The 17,826-nt window shown below is 34.2% G+C and overlaps 1 pseudogene; it reads left to right on the top strand.

The window, feature by feature from the left end:
- The first annotated feature begins 7,743 nt into the window (after positions 1-7,743).
- Positions 7,744-17,826, top strand: part of LOC127557025 (ATP-binding cassette sub-family E member 1-like) — a 44,687-nt pseudogene continuing 34,604 nt past the window's right edge.

The following is a 17,826-nucleotide window of genomic DNA, read 5'->3' on the forward strand; positions in this document are numbered from 1 at the left end:
TGAAGGATTTTTTTTTTTTGGTAAAGGATAAGCACTAAACTTAATGTAATGGAGATAAATAGAATATTATCTTATGCCTAGCATGATGCATTAAATATGATAGAAGCCCAGTAAATATTTTTTATGATACAAATGACCAGAGAATATTATAGAATCTCATACTCTGCCTTTGATTCCAACCTATCACCTGAATAATAATCCTATCTGCAACATTGCCCAGTAAATGGCTTTTGATGGCAGATCTTTAGTTAAGGAGAATCCTTCTAACACCAGAGGTAGCTTTATTCCACTTCTAAATAGCTCCAATTGTTAAGAATATTCAGACTAAATACGTATCTTTGCAACTTAGAATTCTAATATGTATTGGAATTTTATAATTTAGTTAATAAAGTTGGAGAAGCTCTTCCTTGACACCCTGAAATCAAAAGAAATCCCTGTTTTTATGAGTAGCACTTTATAGTTTTCTTATTGAACTTCATTATTCTACATTATATTTATCAAACCTTATGGTATATATATATATATTATCCAACAGAAATATAAAGGCTTAGTAAATGCTATTCATTCATTCGTTTAACCTGCACTAGATAGTAAATTCTAGGCTCAATGCAAAGAGCACTCTATTTAGTCTTTCCTTTGCCACTTACTAGATTTGGGGCTTGAGCAAGTTAATTTATGTCTTGCCTCTTGCCTCCTGTCTCCATGCCTTTGCATGTCTGGAATGTGCCCTCTTTTCACCTCTGTCTCCCAGAATCTTTATCTCTTTCCAGGTTCAGCTCAGGTACTACCTCTTACAAGATGTCTTTCTTGAGCCTTTCCAGTTGTGGGATCTCTCTACTTCTTAAAATTATTTTACACATAGTTGACTTATACTTATCTGGGTACACATTGTATTGTTCAGGGAACTATAATCCCCTAAGGGCAGAAAGTGTTGTGATTTTATTCTTTTCCAGAATCTAGCACAATTTCTGGCACCCCATAGACGCTGAAGAAATGTTTTTTGAATTGGATTCAGTTGAATTTTTCTTTGCAGATCTAAAGTTTCTTCATCTATAAAGTTGGCACTAGGTTAGATTTCTAAGTTCCATTCCATAGTTCTGAGATTATATGGGGATTCATTACCCACTCTATATTGTGTCTCCCATAGTGCCTTGACCATGCAAGTCCTCAATAAATAATTAATAAAATAAATATAATATATTTATAAGTGTATATGTATATACATATAAATAAATATAATAAAAAGTAAAATAAATGAAAAAAGTGAAATGTAACATTATTGAAGACAAGATGAGTTGCAGTGTGTATTGTATTGTTTCAGATACTTCCTGAGTGTCTAATCCTGATAAATGTTAGAATAATGTAAAATAATAGATTTAGATACTTTAGACACAGACATGTATTAGCTGTGTAACTTTGGGCAGTCACTTCACTCTGTTTGCCTCAGTTTCCTCATCTGTAAAATGAGCAGGAGAAGAAAATAGCAAAGTACTCCAGTATCTTTGCCAAAAAAATTCCAAATAATTGAATACAGAAAGTTGAATATGACTGAAAAATAATTAAACAGCAACAATAATAGATTTAGAGCTAGAATTGTGAGCTTTTCTCTTCCCCTTCTCATTTTGCAGAAAAAGTACATGAGACTTATAAAGATTGAGTGACTTTTCTGAAGTCACACAGCTAGTAGATATCTTAGGTGGAAGTTGAATTCAGATATTATTAATTCCCATTCAATGCCATATTCATTGTACTCTGGTGCATCTTGGCCTTTTAAAAATATATATACATTTATTTAATATTTTATTTTGTCCAATACATGTGAAACCAATTTTGATTTTTTTGAACATATTCAATTCAAAATTCTCTCACTCCTAGAAAGTAAGCAATTTATAATAGATTAGACATGTATAGTCATGCAAAGCATGTTTCCATGTTGGTCACATTAATAGAACCCCCAAAAAAATAAAGAAAAAAAAGAAGAAAGTTTTTTAAAAAGTTGTGCTTCAATTTGCATCCAGATTCCATCAATTCTTTCTCTGGAGATGCAAAGCATTTTTTAAGCCATAAGTCCTTTGGAATTGTTTTGAATCATTGTATTTCTGAAAAATTTTTTAGGAGATACAAGTGTCATCTTTCCATATAAGAATGTAAACAGTTTGATGTTATTAAATCCCTTATGATTTTTCTTTCATGTTTACAAAGTCATATTTTCTATTCAGCTTTGGTCTTGTCATCAAGAATGTTTAATAGTTTTTCTTCCATTTTTTTTTCTTATTTTTGTTTTGTTTTGTTTGTTTCTTGATATTTTGATATCTTTCACTTGCCCTGGTCCAATTTTTAAGGAATTATTTTTCTCACTGAACTTTTGTGTCTTCTTTTCCATTTGGATAATTGGATTTTTTTTTGAGTCTCTATTATTTTATTTTATTTTATTATTAAAAGCCTTTTATTTTCAAAACATATGCATAGATAGTTTTCAATATTCACCCTTACAAAATCTTGTGTTCTAATTTTTTTTCCCCGTCTATCCCTCACTCCCTCCCATAGAAGGAAAGTAATCCAATATGTATTAAAACATGTGCAATATGTCTATACACATTTCCACAATTATCATGCTGCACACACACACAAAAAAATCAGTTCAAAAAGGGAAAAAAATGAGAAAGAAAGCAAAAATGTAAGCAAACAATAACAAAAAAGTGAAAATACTATGTTGTGATCCATATTCAGTCCCCACAGCCCTCTCTCTGGGTACAGATAATTTTTTTCATCACAAGATCATTAGAACTGGCTTGCATCGTCTCACTATTGAAAAGAGCCATGCTCATTGAAATGATCATCATATAATCTTGTTGCTGCTATGTACAATGTTCTCTTCATTTCACTCACTTCACTTAGCATCAGTTCATATAAGTCTCTCCAGGGCTCTCATTGTTTCTTACCGAAGAATAATATTCTATAACATTCATATACCATAACTTATTCAACCATTATCCAACTGAAGGGCATTCACTCAGTTTCCAGTTCCTTGTCACTACACAAAGGGCTGCTACAACTTTTTTTATGATCTCTTTGAGATACAGGCCCAATAGAGACACTGCTGGATCAAAGGATATGCAGAGTTTGATAACCCTTTGGGCATAGATCCATATTGCTTTCCAGAATAGTTGGATCAATTACCAACTCCACCAACAATGTATTAATGTCCTAGTTTTTCTGCACTTCCTGCAACATTCATCATAATCTTTTCTTGTTATTTTAGCCAATCTGAAAAGTGTGTGGTAGTATTTCAGGGTTGTCTTAATTTACATTTTTTCTGACCAATAGTGACTTAGAGCATTTTTTTTAATATGACTAGAAATGGTTTTAATTTCTTCATCTGAAAATTGTTTGTTCATATCCTTTGACCATTTATCAATTGGAGAATGGGTAAGTCAATCCTCTATATTTTAGAAATGAGGCCTTTATCAGCACCCTTGAATATAATTTTTCCCCCAATTTATTGTTTCCCTTCTAATCTAATTTTTGTACAAAACCTTTTTTAACTTAGTATAATCAAAATTATCCATTTTGCATTCCATAATGTACTCTATCTTTGTTTACATATTCCTTCCTTCTCCACAGACCTAAGGGGTAGATCTAAGGGATTTGTTCTTCTAATTTGTTTATTGTATCATTCTTTATGTCTCAATCATAAAACCATTTTGACTTTATCTTGGTATAGAATATTAGGTGTGGGTCAATGCCTAGTTTTTGCCATGCTATTTTCCAATTTTCTCAGCAATTTTTGTCAAATAAATGCTAGTTATGTTTTTAAAGGAGTTTTCTTTAGTGGATTTTTGTGCCTCTTTTTATCAATTGACCTATTCTGTTTTTAAAGTTATTCTTTTCATTAATTTTTGGTGCCTCCTTTACTAAGCTGTTTATTTTTTTTTCTTAATTTACTTGCATTACTCTCATTTCTTTATTCATTTTTTTCTCTGATTTCTCTTATTTTACTTTTAAAATATTTTGGAGCTCTTCTAGGAATCATTTTGGAGCCAGAAACCAATTTACATTTTACTTTGTGGCTTGGATATAGCAATCTTACTTTGTTGTGTTTTGACTTTGTGTTTTGCTCTTTCTTGTTACCATAATAATGTTCACATTATTTTTGTTACTGTTGTTTGCTCATTTTTCCCCCAACCTAATTTTTTTTTTTTTTTTTTTTACTTTTAACTCTATGTTAAAGTAGAGTTCTTACTTCTCAGATAAAGGGGACACTGTCCCAAACTTCAGGTCTTTCTTGCGGTTGCTCTTAGAGCTTTTTCTGTAAGTTTTCAGTTCTTTTAAGGTGGAATGATCTAAGGAGGAATGATCACTATTCTCCTGGCCTCTGTGAGTTTGTGAGTGATCACAAGTACTCTTTTCAACCTGGAACAATGACCAGGATCCCTGCTTCTCTGTGGCTGCAAACTCTGGTGTACTAGTGCCCTTCTTCACCCTAGGACTGTGACTCAAGACTGGGATCAGGATCCATATATGGCCAATCTGTCAGAGTTTGTGCACCCATTGTCAGCAAAGGGAGCTCTGTAATCTGCTTTTGACCCAGCTGTCTGATCCCTTTACAGTCTGTGGACTAAATGGTTCAGAAGTCACTATTGCCATTGCTGATTCAGTTGCCCCAAGATCTACTGCTGGTTTGCTAGGAGATGGCCTGAACTGGTATAACTTGCCTTGAACTAAACTATACTCTCACTCTGATGGAATAAATCTTTCCTACCAATACTTTTAAGTTGTCTTGAGCTGGAAAATTCTTTTACCCCCTGTTTTGTGGGTCTCGCTTTTCCAGAATTCATTTTGAAGTGTTATTTAAAGTTGTTTGGAAGAGAATTTGAAAGAGCTCAGGCAAGTCCCTGTCTTGTTTCTGCCATCTTGGCTCTTTGCCTCTCAGTCTTAAAAAAAAAAAATTTTTTCCTAGATAGTTAACTTAGAACCATGCAGTGGCTATGACCCTGGGAGGAGATGGGTTCTGAAGATTTAGTATCGTCTCAATCATTCTATGGTTGTTGTTTAGATTATTTTGCTATTATTGGGACAAATTCATATATGCTATTGATCGGAAAATAGGTCATAGTGTAGATGTTTCGTATGACTTCTTGAACAGATTCATTAGGAAAATCCACGAGAGAGCCTCCACATTATCTGGCAAAAGAGGATTATCAGCAATGAGATCCAAGAGTCCATTTAACTTTTCTGAATTGAAGGTTATGCTAATTTGGGGTATAAGCAGACCATAGCAGACAATGGGATATTCTAACAGCTATCTCGTGATATAAATGAATTAGTCAATCAGCCAACGAGTGTTATTGGGTGTGTACAATATAGAGAGGATTACATTGGGAATGTGGCTGGTTGGAAAGAATAAACACAAAAGGACAGCCCTCTCTCCTTGTTGTGATTGTTGGCCCTTTGTGACCCCAATTGGGATTTTCTTGGCAAAGATGCTGGAGTGGCTTAGCCATTTCCTTTCCTAGCTCATTTTACAGATAAGAAAATTGAGTCAAACAGGTATCTTGTCCAGGTTTACACCTAGAAAGTGTCTGAGGCTGGATTTCTGACTTCAGGCCTAGCACCTAATGCATTGTGCTGCCCCCTCCCCCAGAGGGATTTTAATTGAGCAACTTCAAGTATGGTCAGTGGAAGAAGTACTTTAATAACCATATGTCTATAAGCAAAGTAGCATGGATGTGGAATATCAGCACATGATTCATTTCATCTGGATACTGAATAGGTTTGCCTCTGAAGTAGATTCTGGCTGCAATTCTATGGTGACCAGTGTAGTACAGTGGGAAGAACTCTTGAAATCTGAAAACATGGCTTTACATCCCATTTCTGATACCACTTTTGTGACTTTTACCTCCTTAGACCTCAGTTTACTTCTTTGAAGGATGTATCAGGTCCTTGTCAGTGGTATGGTCCTGTGAGCTCATACAGCAGAAATATGGTGGTTCAATCTGGACAAGGGCATGTAGAATAGCATCCAAGAATCTAAATGAAACCCAGAGGTACAAAGGAAAGGGCTTTGGATTAGTTAACAGATCTTCAGAAAGGACAACTGTGGACAAAAATACAAAAAAAAAAGGTTTGTCTTTGAGGAACTCTACATATATTTGCTTCAACTGGGCCCTCAGTGTTCCATTTTGAATGTTGGGTGGATATAGAAATGAGAAGGGTTGAAAAATAATTTTCTGTTCAAGGGGAAATTATCTGATAAAGGAGTGATAATGAAGGACAGGATGTAAAGAGTACCTATCTTTGAATGATGAATATTTGAGTTTGGCTGCTGACTCTGCCACTTACTAAGTAACTTAGAAGAAGTCACAATCTGTCAGAGCCCAATTTTATCTGCACAATGGATACTATATTTCTTCTGCTAAGGGTAGCTCTAATGATCAAAAAGATAATATATTTGAAAGTATATTGTTATCACAAAGACATATATGAATGCAAGTTAATGTTAAGGACTTGATGTATTACTTTGTGCAAGAGTATTTGCATTTTAAAAGAGAATCTAGGTGGCGATGATAATGTGTAAAGCCAAAAGGTAGAATTCAGGCTCTTTTTAATGTGATATTCTTGGTGATGTGATATGGCACAAAAGCCTCTGAAGAATTAGAGTTGAATTTTATAGGTAGGACAGCTGAGAGGCAGAGTCAGCAATAATGACTTTGTCAAGAGAAGTAGCATGAAGCATGTCATCAGAGAAGGAAGATTGGAAAAGGAAATAAACAGTGCACATCTCACCAGTATTCACACTATTAGATCTAGAGGGAAGAACCCCAGAACTTGAGACAAAGACAAGGACAAGAGATACACGGGATGAGAAAGCCTGGATGGTTTTATTCTATCTTATTCATAAGAATGAAATTACAATCCTATTGAAATAAAAGAAAGAAGAAGGCTTAAAAGTTGCCTTCAAATTCCCTCATCAGTAAGAGACTGCCCATTCTACCCAACCAAGAACAGGGTAAACTTTATTTCCACTTAAAATCAATAGGTTCTCCTATCATCTGAGGATAAAAATAGGGTATACAATTTAAAGTTGAAAGGGACCTCACCAAATTCAAGGGTTCTTAACCTCAGGTCCATGAAACTGTTTTTAAAAATATTTTTAACATTATTTCACTATAATTGGTTTCATTTTGAATTCCATGCATTTTATTTATGCATTTTGAAACAGTATTCTGAGAAGGGTCTCACAGACTGCCAAGGAGGTTTACAACCTAATACATAAGGAACCCTTAAACTAATCCAACCCCTAATTTTCTCAGGCGAGGAAGGTAAATCTCATGGTCACAAAGCAGTGGCAGAATTTTACACATAGATGTTCTGGATCTAAAATCAATGCTCATTACAATCGAACTTAACAAATGCATACGCCATTGCAAAAGTGAAAAGGACTTAAGTAATAACTAAAAAAAGTTAAAAGCAGAAAATGCTCAAACCGGGCCTCCCGAGGGATTTTCGGAGAGTCTGGGATAATAAAGGCAACACTTTAAATATGTCACCTCCCAGTGGTTATTGAATAGGTTTGTAATTCTGTTTGCTTAGAATTTTCCTGGTTCCTTTTGTCCCTTTGTCTGCGAGGAGCATAGGCTGTGTACTAACAAGCTCTACCTAAGACAAGAGACTATTCTTTGAGGTGTGAAATCTTCCTGGCAGCAAGTACTGTAACCACATAGCGAAGAAGATTAAATGATAATGTCTGTTAGGAGCGGCTGCTCGGGAGGCGGATGGTGCGCTCCTGCCACCTTGTGGCCTTTCACGGACTTGCGCCTGCAACTTTTAAGTGTTCACCTTAAACCCTCAACACCTGCCAGGTTCTGCCTTTGAGCAGCCTCTTTTCTTGAGAATGAGGCGAAGGGATTTACCTTCCAGGAATGGCAGTTTCATTTTCAAATAAATTCTTAAGCTCAACTTTCACAGCAAATGGCACCGGAGTAACGAATGGATTAGAGACGCAGGGGGAAAGGACACAAACTTCTCAGGTTAGTAGATCGACCCCTGCTATTTGGGAGATAATTCGGCAAGCAAATCACTTAGCTTCTCTGAGCCTCAGTTTCCTTATCTGCGAAAAGGAGTGGGAGCCGTTAACCTCTAAGTTTCCGTCTACTTCTGAATCAATGGTCTAATATCTCTTGATGACATTGGAAATAATAGCATTTCCTCCATTAATCTCATTAATTTCTTGTAGTTTCTTGAGTTGAGCAGTTGTAAAAATGACAACAGTAGTGACATTGTTTTCTCTTACTTGCTCCTAAACAGTGATGTTTGTGAAGAGTGAATCTTTGGGTTGTAAGATTTTTTTTTTTTTAATGATTTGGACTACAATAGTTCATTCAGTATTCTTCCGTTTTATTATTTTTTATTATTTAATTATTTTATTTATTTTCCCATCCTCTGCCATCCCATGCCATCCCATGCCAAGCCATGCTATCACATTCCATCCCATCCTCCCATCCCCTAACATGTCATCATGGAATAACATAGCATTATATTATATAACCTTTCATTGTATTATGATTTGTATTTATTATATTACATTATATCATATATTCATTTATTCTTCATATAATTTATATTTATTACATTGTATCATATATTTATTTATTCTGCATCAGGAGATCCAGACTTTTTCATCAATGCTCCATAAGCCATAAATTTAAGTGGAAAAAAATGCAGCCCTTAAACCTCCCTACTCTTATTTAACTCATAACTAAGTGGTCAAATTGAGAATTGACCAAAGTTGAGAATTTTTAAATGAAGAAAAGCTCAAATTATAGATCCTCCAGTTATCAGAAGTAATCTGCCTACATTTGAGATGCTTAGACCAACTTGTCTAATACTTATTTTATCTAGAACAATTCCATTGAATCAGTTTGTTTTTAACCTATTTCCAAGTAAATGTATATGTTAAAATAAATAAGATTCTTGATAAATTTAACCACAAAAATGTCTTTTCAATGACTGTCTGAGTAATAAGAAATCCAAAAAACAAGGATATAAACATTATCTAAAAGAATTCATCATTCTCATGGAGGATGTTTTGTACAAGGTCCTAATGGAAATTTACTATAATTTCCTGTAGATGATGCGATCTTCCAAATGTACCAGTTTGTAGATGATGTGGTACTGATTACATCAATCCCAAGAACATTATAGAATCAATTTAATGAACTCGATTGTAGCTGAAAAAAATTTGTTCTCATAGTCTATACAGGAAAAATGAAATGGATAAATGATGTTAGGCTCTAGAATATAATTGGAGAGTCAACCCATTAAGTTATTATATCATATAGCTGGGACAGCTGTAGCAGGTAAAGAATGATTTGGGCACAGAATTATATAGGAGGAAAAGAGATGGATTACGTTGAGGAAATAGCTTATTTTTATTGATCTCAAACTATTCCCGGGTGCAAAGATACAATTTTTAACACAAATATTAAGCAGAGCAGTGAGGCTTATGGTTGCAAATCTGGGGATGCTGTAATCTCTGAAAATTTGAAGTTGTGCTTGATCCCAAAGACAAAAGCAAAATCTATGATAGAAGCAAGCAGACTGCGGCATATTTCAGATAATAATGGCTTACAGGCAGGCTAATGCCTTAAAGGATAACCATTGAAGAAATACTAAAAAATAATTGTAATTGAAGATTGGTTGATCACATGGTGAGAGATAACAGATGTACGGACCGTGTGTTTCAGTAGTTCCTACAAAATGTACAAAGACCTAGAGGAAGATTTATAGCATATTGTATGTGCCATCTGTGGAAGATCTATAGAAGAATATAAACACAAATTCCAAAGAATTAGAAAGAGTTGTGCTGAAGTATTTGTGGCAATATTTAGACAGTGCTTAATACATTATAAGTACTCAATAAATGTTTTTGAAAAAAATGGATAAGTGAATGGATAAGAATGAAAACATCACCTCTCTTCATACTGAAAAGGGCTCTTTTCAATGGTGGGCAATATGGTAGCAAATAAGGAGCCAACTTTACATTCAAGAAGACCAACTTTCAAGGTCTGCCTTTGAAACATGTTGGCTTTTGTCGTGGTGGACTATTAAATTATAGGCTGGTTCTCAATAAGGAATCAGCCTTGAATAGTGAAGAGAGCTGACTTCAAAATCAGTCAGTCAAAAAGCTTTGCTAAATGCCAGGAATATGCTAAGTCAAGAAATTTGTTCACTTGTTTTTAGCTGTGTCCAATTCTTCATGACCCCATTTTGCAGTTTTTTCGGCAAGGATACTAGAACGATTTGCCATTTCTTTTCTTCAGCTCATTTTACAAATGAGAAGCAGAGATAAACAGGGTTACACAACTTGCCCAGAGTTAAACAGCTAAAAAGTATCTGAGGGCAGATTTGAATTCAGGAAGACACATTTCCTGATTCCAAGCCCAGGGTTTCCATCAATGAACTTGACCTAGCTGCCCTTAGGAAGACCTGGATTCAAATCCCATCTCTAATGCAAACTGGTAGAGAAAATTACCCCCTCAGCAACTCTCTGAGTTTCATTGCAGTTTCATTGCATCATCATATTGGTCTGCATTTTTAGAAGTTACTTGTTAGGAGTTCTTTACTAATGAAATGGCATGTACAACCAAGGAGAAAAATAAAAATCTATGTCTATCATCTATCTCACTATTATCTATTTAAACAAATATTTATAATCTATATGTACAAAGATAACACATACATATATGTAAGCATACATATATGTATATGCATATTCAAACTCCATTATGAAGAATATTCTGTCTCCTGTAATTTGATCATTTATGAAATAAATGTCATATCATGATTTAATTATTATGTAACTGATTTGTTTCAAATTATTCATTCAATCTTATTTCCATTTTCTAGCATGTCCCTGGATATTTCCTTCTACTTCTAAAGCAGCAACTCTTCCAGAAATGAATAATGGTTTTCAGTTTAGACTAGAAGTCTTCCATTTTCTGCTTGGAAACTTTCAGTATTGGGGTGGGAGGGTGATGGGGACATGCCCACTACATCCTGAGACTGTCTGTGACATTTTTGGAGAGCTCTCATTGTTCCATTAACAAACAATTATCAAGAGCGTGTTATGGGGCAGGCACTGTTTGCAAGAGAAACCGACACAAATAAATTGGTCCTTGGTTTCAAGAAGCTTTCTTTCTATTAGGAAAAACAGCATACACAAGCATGTGCATATATAAGATATACATAGCTGTACATATTTAATTACACACATATATACATGTTATTTATTATATGTACACACACAACAAAAGCTACTAAGAGAGAGGGGACAAGGTGTTCCTTTCTCCCAAGTAAATATTTCCAGTTCCTTCACCAATATTAAAAGAACATGAATTCAAAATTATCCTCTGGATACTCCCTACCCTAATATGTCTCATAAACTTGTGAATTACATAATTGAATTAGATATTTTAAAATGTGGTCTGAGTTCCTATCATTCCTTTATCCCTGGAAGTTATGCTTCTCAATGCAGCACAAAATGTCATTAAATTTTGTTGGATACCATATCACACTATTGATTTGTCTTGGAGGAGGGAGGGGTAAGAAAAGAAATAAACATTTATATAGTGCCTACTATGTGTTAGTCACTGTGCTAAGTACTTTAAATATATCTCATTTGATCCTGGTGACAATTCTATGAAATAGGTTCTATTAATATCTCCATGTTATATTTGAGGAAACTGAGGTAGACATAATTCAAGTGACTTGCCCAGGATCATCCTGCTACTTAGTGTCTGAGGTCAGAATTGAACTCAGGTCTATATTTGATTCACTGTGCCACTTAGCTCTAATTTACTTATAGAATTTAGTAGCCCACTGAAAACCTCAGATCTTTTTCAGATAAATTGTTGTATAATCATTCTGTCCCTCTCATGCATTTGTGAATTTGATTGTTTGACCCTCTGTAAACCTTTAATATAATTTACAATTATTACAAAATTACATTTTGTCCTATTAGTTTCAGACAAATGTCAAAATTTTAGGATGCTGATTATTATCTAATGTGACAATTCTCACCCCTACTTTTATACCAGCTATAATTCAATAAACATAACATCGCTTTCTTCATCCAAGTCATTTATAAAAATGTTAAACAGTATGGATTACAAGTATATCCCTGGGACATTCTACTGGAGACTTTCCACCTAAATAACATTGAACCATAAACAGCTACATTTGATTCTTGCCATTCAATCAGTTTTGGATCTATCTAATTGTACTAATGTTCTAGACCAAATAACTTTATATTTTCCACAAGAATAGCATGAGGTAATGTATTAAAGCAGTCTTCTAAAATCTAGTCAAACTATAAAACCTATCTCTCCTGATTTATCAGTTTAACAATTCCATCTGAAAAAAAACCCTCAATCTGACATGATCTGGTCTTGATGTCTTGCTGTCTCACTGAAATCCCTACTTCCTTTTCTAGACACTTATTAACCATTATCTTGGATTTGAACCTCCTATTGTCCATTTTTGCTCTTTTCTTTCTTGTCTAAATATAATTCTCCTTGGCAGAGAAAAAACAGAAGATAAGAATTGAGTGGTTCTACATGCACTCTACTTTTGGCTATTATAAGCTCCTTCACCTGAGCAGCAGTTCTCTTTCTTCTTTGATCTTCCTTATTTCCTCAAAAGAGCTTTTTTAAAAATCCCTTTTGTTTTCCTTAGCTTTGCTCACCAGACTCAGCTCATTCTTAATTTTGGCAATCCTGACAATATTCTTTTAGGACTATGTCATATTTTTGTATTCATCTTATTACCTGACTTTATTTTCCATGCATTTTCATGAAATCTAAAATGACTGGAAAAGTCTTTATGCATCCACATAAATATCTTCAGACAACTCCCTTTTCCCTCCTTGAAGTTATTTTCCTTCTCTTCAGGGTTACTTACTATATAGAATTTAGTTCATTTTTAGTTCAAAATATCCTTTTGCTGAACCATTTATAATTTACTCTTCCAAAATGCAGAACATGTTCAAGACTGTGCTTTTTTCTCTCCTCTCTAATAAGCACTTTAAAGAATTGTCATTGAGAGTTTTCTCATTTACCTGTAATTCATTTTCTTTCTATTTGTATCAGATCCAGAATAGAATTTCTCTTTGTTGGACCTTCTATATTTTGAAGGACTTACTATTGTCTTAGAAGTTATTAGGTGCTTTGTTGTGGCAAAGAAAACTCAAGTCCATTTCTTTCATTTATTTATTTATTTTTGCAATGCAAGTTAAATGACTTGCCTAGTCACACAGCTACTAAGTGTTTGAACTCAGGTCCTCCTGACTCTAGGGCCAGTGCTCTATTCATTGTGCCATCTAGTTCCTTTCTAAACAAATGAAGGACCCATTACTGCCATATTGAACTATCTGTACTCTGTTTTTCAAACTCCTCATTTGTTTTGTTTCTTTCCAAGTGATCTCTGTGTAAAAAATTGTGTGTATTTCTTCCTGGCTTTATCTTTTCTCAAACATTTTTCCTTATGTTTCTCCCTTCTTGTTTTTCTCCTTTCACCTACTCTGTTTCTTTCAAATAAAGTAGATGCAACTGGAGCCATATACTGATTATATTTCCTTTTCCTGATATCAATGAGGTCAAACTCACTTTGTATTAAAACTTCTAGATATCAGCAATTGATGTATTATCTATTAACATAAAATCAAATTAGCTCCTATGTTTCAATGTTGTCTTATGTAGCTACATTCAAAGGAGCTAATTTTTTATTATAGTTTTTTTATTTAAAAGATATATGCATAGGTAATTTTTCAGCATTGACAGTTGCAAATCCTTTTGTTCCAACTTTTTCCTTCCTTCCCCCCCACCCCTTTCCCCAGATGGCAGGCTGACCCATACATATTAAATATGTTAAAGTATAAGTTAAATACAATATATGTATACATGTCCAAACAGTTATTTTGCTGTACAAAAAGAGCCAGACTTTGAAATAGTATACAATTAGCTAGCCTGTGAAGGAAATCAAAAATTCAGGCGGACAAAAATAGAGAGATTGCGAATTCTATGTAGTGGGTCATAATCATCTCCCAGAGTTCTTTCCCTGGGTGTAGTTGGTTCAGTTCATTACTGCTCCATTGGAACTGATTTGGTTCATGTCATTGTTGAAGAGGGCCACGTCCATCAGAATTGATCATCGTATAGTATTGTTGTTGAAGTATATAATGACCTTCTGGTCCTGCTCATTTCACTCAGCATCAGTTCATGTAAGTCTCTCCAGGCCTTTCTGAAATCATCCTGCTGGTTATTTCTTACAGAACAATAATATTCCATAATTTCATATACTAGAATTTATTCAGCCATTCTCCAATTGATAGGCATCCATTCCGTTTCCAGTTTCTGGCCACTACAAAGAAGGCTGCCACAAACATTCTTGCACATACAGGTCCCTTTCCCGTCTTTAAAATCCAAATGAGCTAATTTTTTTTTTATATTTTATTTTATTTTATAATAACTTTATATTGACAGAATCCATGCCAGGGTAATTTTTTTCCCCAACATTATCCCTTGCACTCGCTTCTGTTCCAATTTTTCCCCTCCCTCCCTCCATCCCCTCCCCTAGATGGCAAGCAGTCCTATATATGTTAGATATGTTGCAGTATATCCTAGATACAATATATATTTGCAGAACTGAACAGTTCTCTTGTTGCACGGGGAGAATTGGATTCAGAAGGTAAAAATAACCCTGGAAGAAAAACAAAAATGCAAATAGTTCACATTCATTTCCCAGTGTTCTTTCTTTGGATGTAGCTGCTTTTGTCCATCATTTATCCATTGAAACTGAGTTAGATCTCTTTGTCAAAGAAATCCACTTCCATCAGAATACATCCTCATACAACATTGTTGTTGAAGTGTATAATGATCTCCTGGTTCTGCTCATTTCACTTAGCATCAGTTCATGTAAGTCTACCAAATGAGCTGATTTTTAAAGTGTTTTAAAAACCTTAAAATTAGTGTGTAAATTCTTGGAATTGATATTATGTTAGTATTTTATTTTAGTGTCTTTTACTGGTAAAGATACTAGAAGGTGGTCTGCTTACCACATAATCATAGAATTCAGAACTAGAAGGGCTAATGATGATCTAGTTCAACTCCATTTTGGAAGCGGGTGATATTAAGCAGGGTTGTATTCAGATGATATAAATCTTTAATACCTCAACCTTACTTGGTGAATTATTCTTATTCAGTCATTTCAGTAATAGTTTACTCTTTGTGATCCCATTTGGGGTAGATTGCCATTTCCTTCTCCAGCTCATTTTACAGATGAGGAAACTGAAACAAACATAGTTAAGTGACCAGGATCACACAGTGTTGGAAATTGGATTTGAACTGAAGAAGATAAGTCTTCCTGATTCCAAGTCCTTCATCTACTGCATCATCTAGCTCCTCCCTCCCTGGTGGAAATGTCTTTGGTTTATTTATTGGTTTCCCCCACTAATAAAGATAAACTAGTGGCATTGCATACTGCTAAGAAAGTGTCTGAAGCATTCAGCTTTAGTTTCTTGCAGGGGATGAAGAATAAGAATTTGAAAAAGAACAGCAATCTGGTAGGCAAGGAAGAGATTAAAAGACTTGTCCAAATTTTCACATCTAGCTTTAACTATCATTCCTAGTTGGACAGAGAACCTGAGTTTCCTAATCCAAATCCAGAGCTCTTTCCCCAATTCTAGAATATAGCTTTCAATTCTGATGACTAGTTCTGTATTGCTCTGGTAGTAGAATTGTAGAGTTTCAACTTAAACACATCAGAAATAACATAGCTTTATGTAGGTTCTCTTGGTCTTCACATAAAGACATTCCTTTTTTTCATGCAAAGTTTTAGGAATAATCCTTGTTACTGATACCTTATACAGCATGGTCTTTGGTATTCTTCCAGATCCCAGTTGTGAAGCATTGTTGCTTTATAGGAACCCCATATTAGTTGTCCAAAAGATTTCAGACCACTGAATTATTTCTTAGTTTACTATTACTATGAATCATTTAAAGACAACTCCAAATAAGCAAGTTATCTTTATATCTACTAAGGTATGTTGGTCATAGAAAAACATCCCATGAATTAGCATGATATGACAATATTTTGGCATTCAAAGTCCTTCAAAACTAAGCCTCCTCCTATTTCATAATTATCTTACACTTTTAAAATTATTTCATTTTTATTATTAACTGTTTATAATGGCTTTTTATTTTTCAAAATACATGCAAAATAGTTTTCAGCATTCATTCTTGCAAAACCTTGTGTTCCAAATTTTTCCCTCCCTTCACCTCTATTTCCTTTCCTAGACAAATAATCTAATATAGTTAAACATAAAGTTCTTCTAAACATATTTCCACATGTATCATGCTGTATAAGGAAAATCAGACCAAAAGGAGAAAAATGAGAAAAAAAGACAAGCAAACAATAAAAATGAAAATATTAATGTTGTGATACACATTCAGTCCTCTCTCTGGATGCAAATGGCTATTTCCATCACAAGTATATTGGAACTTACCTGAATCACCTCCTTGTTGAAAAGAGTCAATTCCATTAAAGTTGATCATTACATAATCTTGTTGTTGCTATATATAATGTTCTCTTTATTCTCATCACTTCATTTAGTATCAGTTCATCCAATTCTTTCCTGGCCTTTCTGAACTCATTTTGCTTATCATTTCTTTATTATTTTTTTTTTTTGAGTTAGGCAACTAGTTTTCATTTATTATTGTTGTCCACAGACTGTTGTGTATGATTCTTTGTGACCCCATTCGGGGTTTTCTTTTTTTTTTATTATAGCTTTTTATTTACAAGTTATATGCATGGGTAATTTTACAGCATTGACAATTGCCAAACCTTTTGTTCCAATTTTTCCCCTCCTTCACCCTATTCCCTCCCCCTGCTTATTGTTTTTCATAGAAACAATACTATTTCATTACATTCATATGCCACAACTTTTCCAGCTATTCTCCAACTGATGGGCATCCACTCAGTTTCCAGTTCCTTGTGACTACAAAAAGGGCTGCTACAAATATTTTTGTACATGTGGGTCCTTTCCCCTTTTTATGATTTCTTTGGATTACAGACCCAGTAGAGAAACTGCTGGATTAAAGGGTATGTAGTTTGATAGCCCTTTGGGCACAGTTCCAAAGTACTCTCCAAAATGGTTGGATCAGTTGACAACTTCACCAACAATGTATTAGTGTCCCAGTTTTCCTAAATTCCCTCCAATATTTATCATTATCTTTTCTTGTCATCTTAGCCAATCTGAGAGATATGAAGTGTATCTTAGAGTTGTCTTAGTTTGCATTTCTCTAATCAATAGTGATTTAGAGCATTTTTCATATAACTAGAGATAGCTTCCATTGTTTTGTCTGAAGATTATCTGTTCATATCCTTTGAACACTTATCAATTTAGGGATGACTTATATTCTTATAAATTTGAGTCAATTCTCCATATATTTTAGAAATGAGGCCTTTATCAGAAACCTTGGATGTAAAAACTTCTTCCCAGTTTTTTGGTGCTCTTGTAATATTGGCTGCATTGATTTTGTTTGTACAAAATCTTTTTAATTTAATGTAATCAAAATTATCCATTTTGTCTTTCATTATGTTCTATGTTGGCCATAAATTCATTTCTTCTCTATAGATCTGAGAGGTAGACTGTCCCTTGTTCTCTTAATTTGCTTATAGTATCACCTATTATATCTAAATTATGAACTTATTTTGATCTTATCTTGGTATTGGATGTTAGGTGTTGGTCAATGTCTAGTTTTTGTCATA

Source organism: Antechinus flavipes, chromosome 3 (genome assembly GCF_016432865.1).
Source record: "Antechinus flavipes isolate AdamAnt ecotype Samford, QLD, Australia chromosome 3, AdamAnt_v2, whole genome shotgun sequence".
In the NCBI taxonomy this organism is placed as follows: domain Eukaryota; kingdom Metazoa; phylum Chordata; class Mammalia; order Dasyuromorphia; family Dasyuridae; genus Antechinus; species Antechinus flavipes.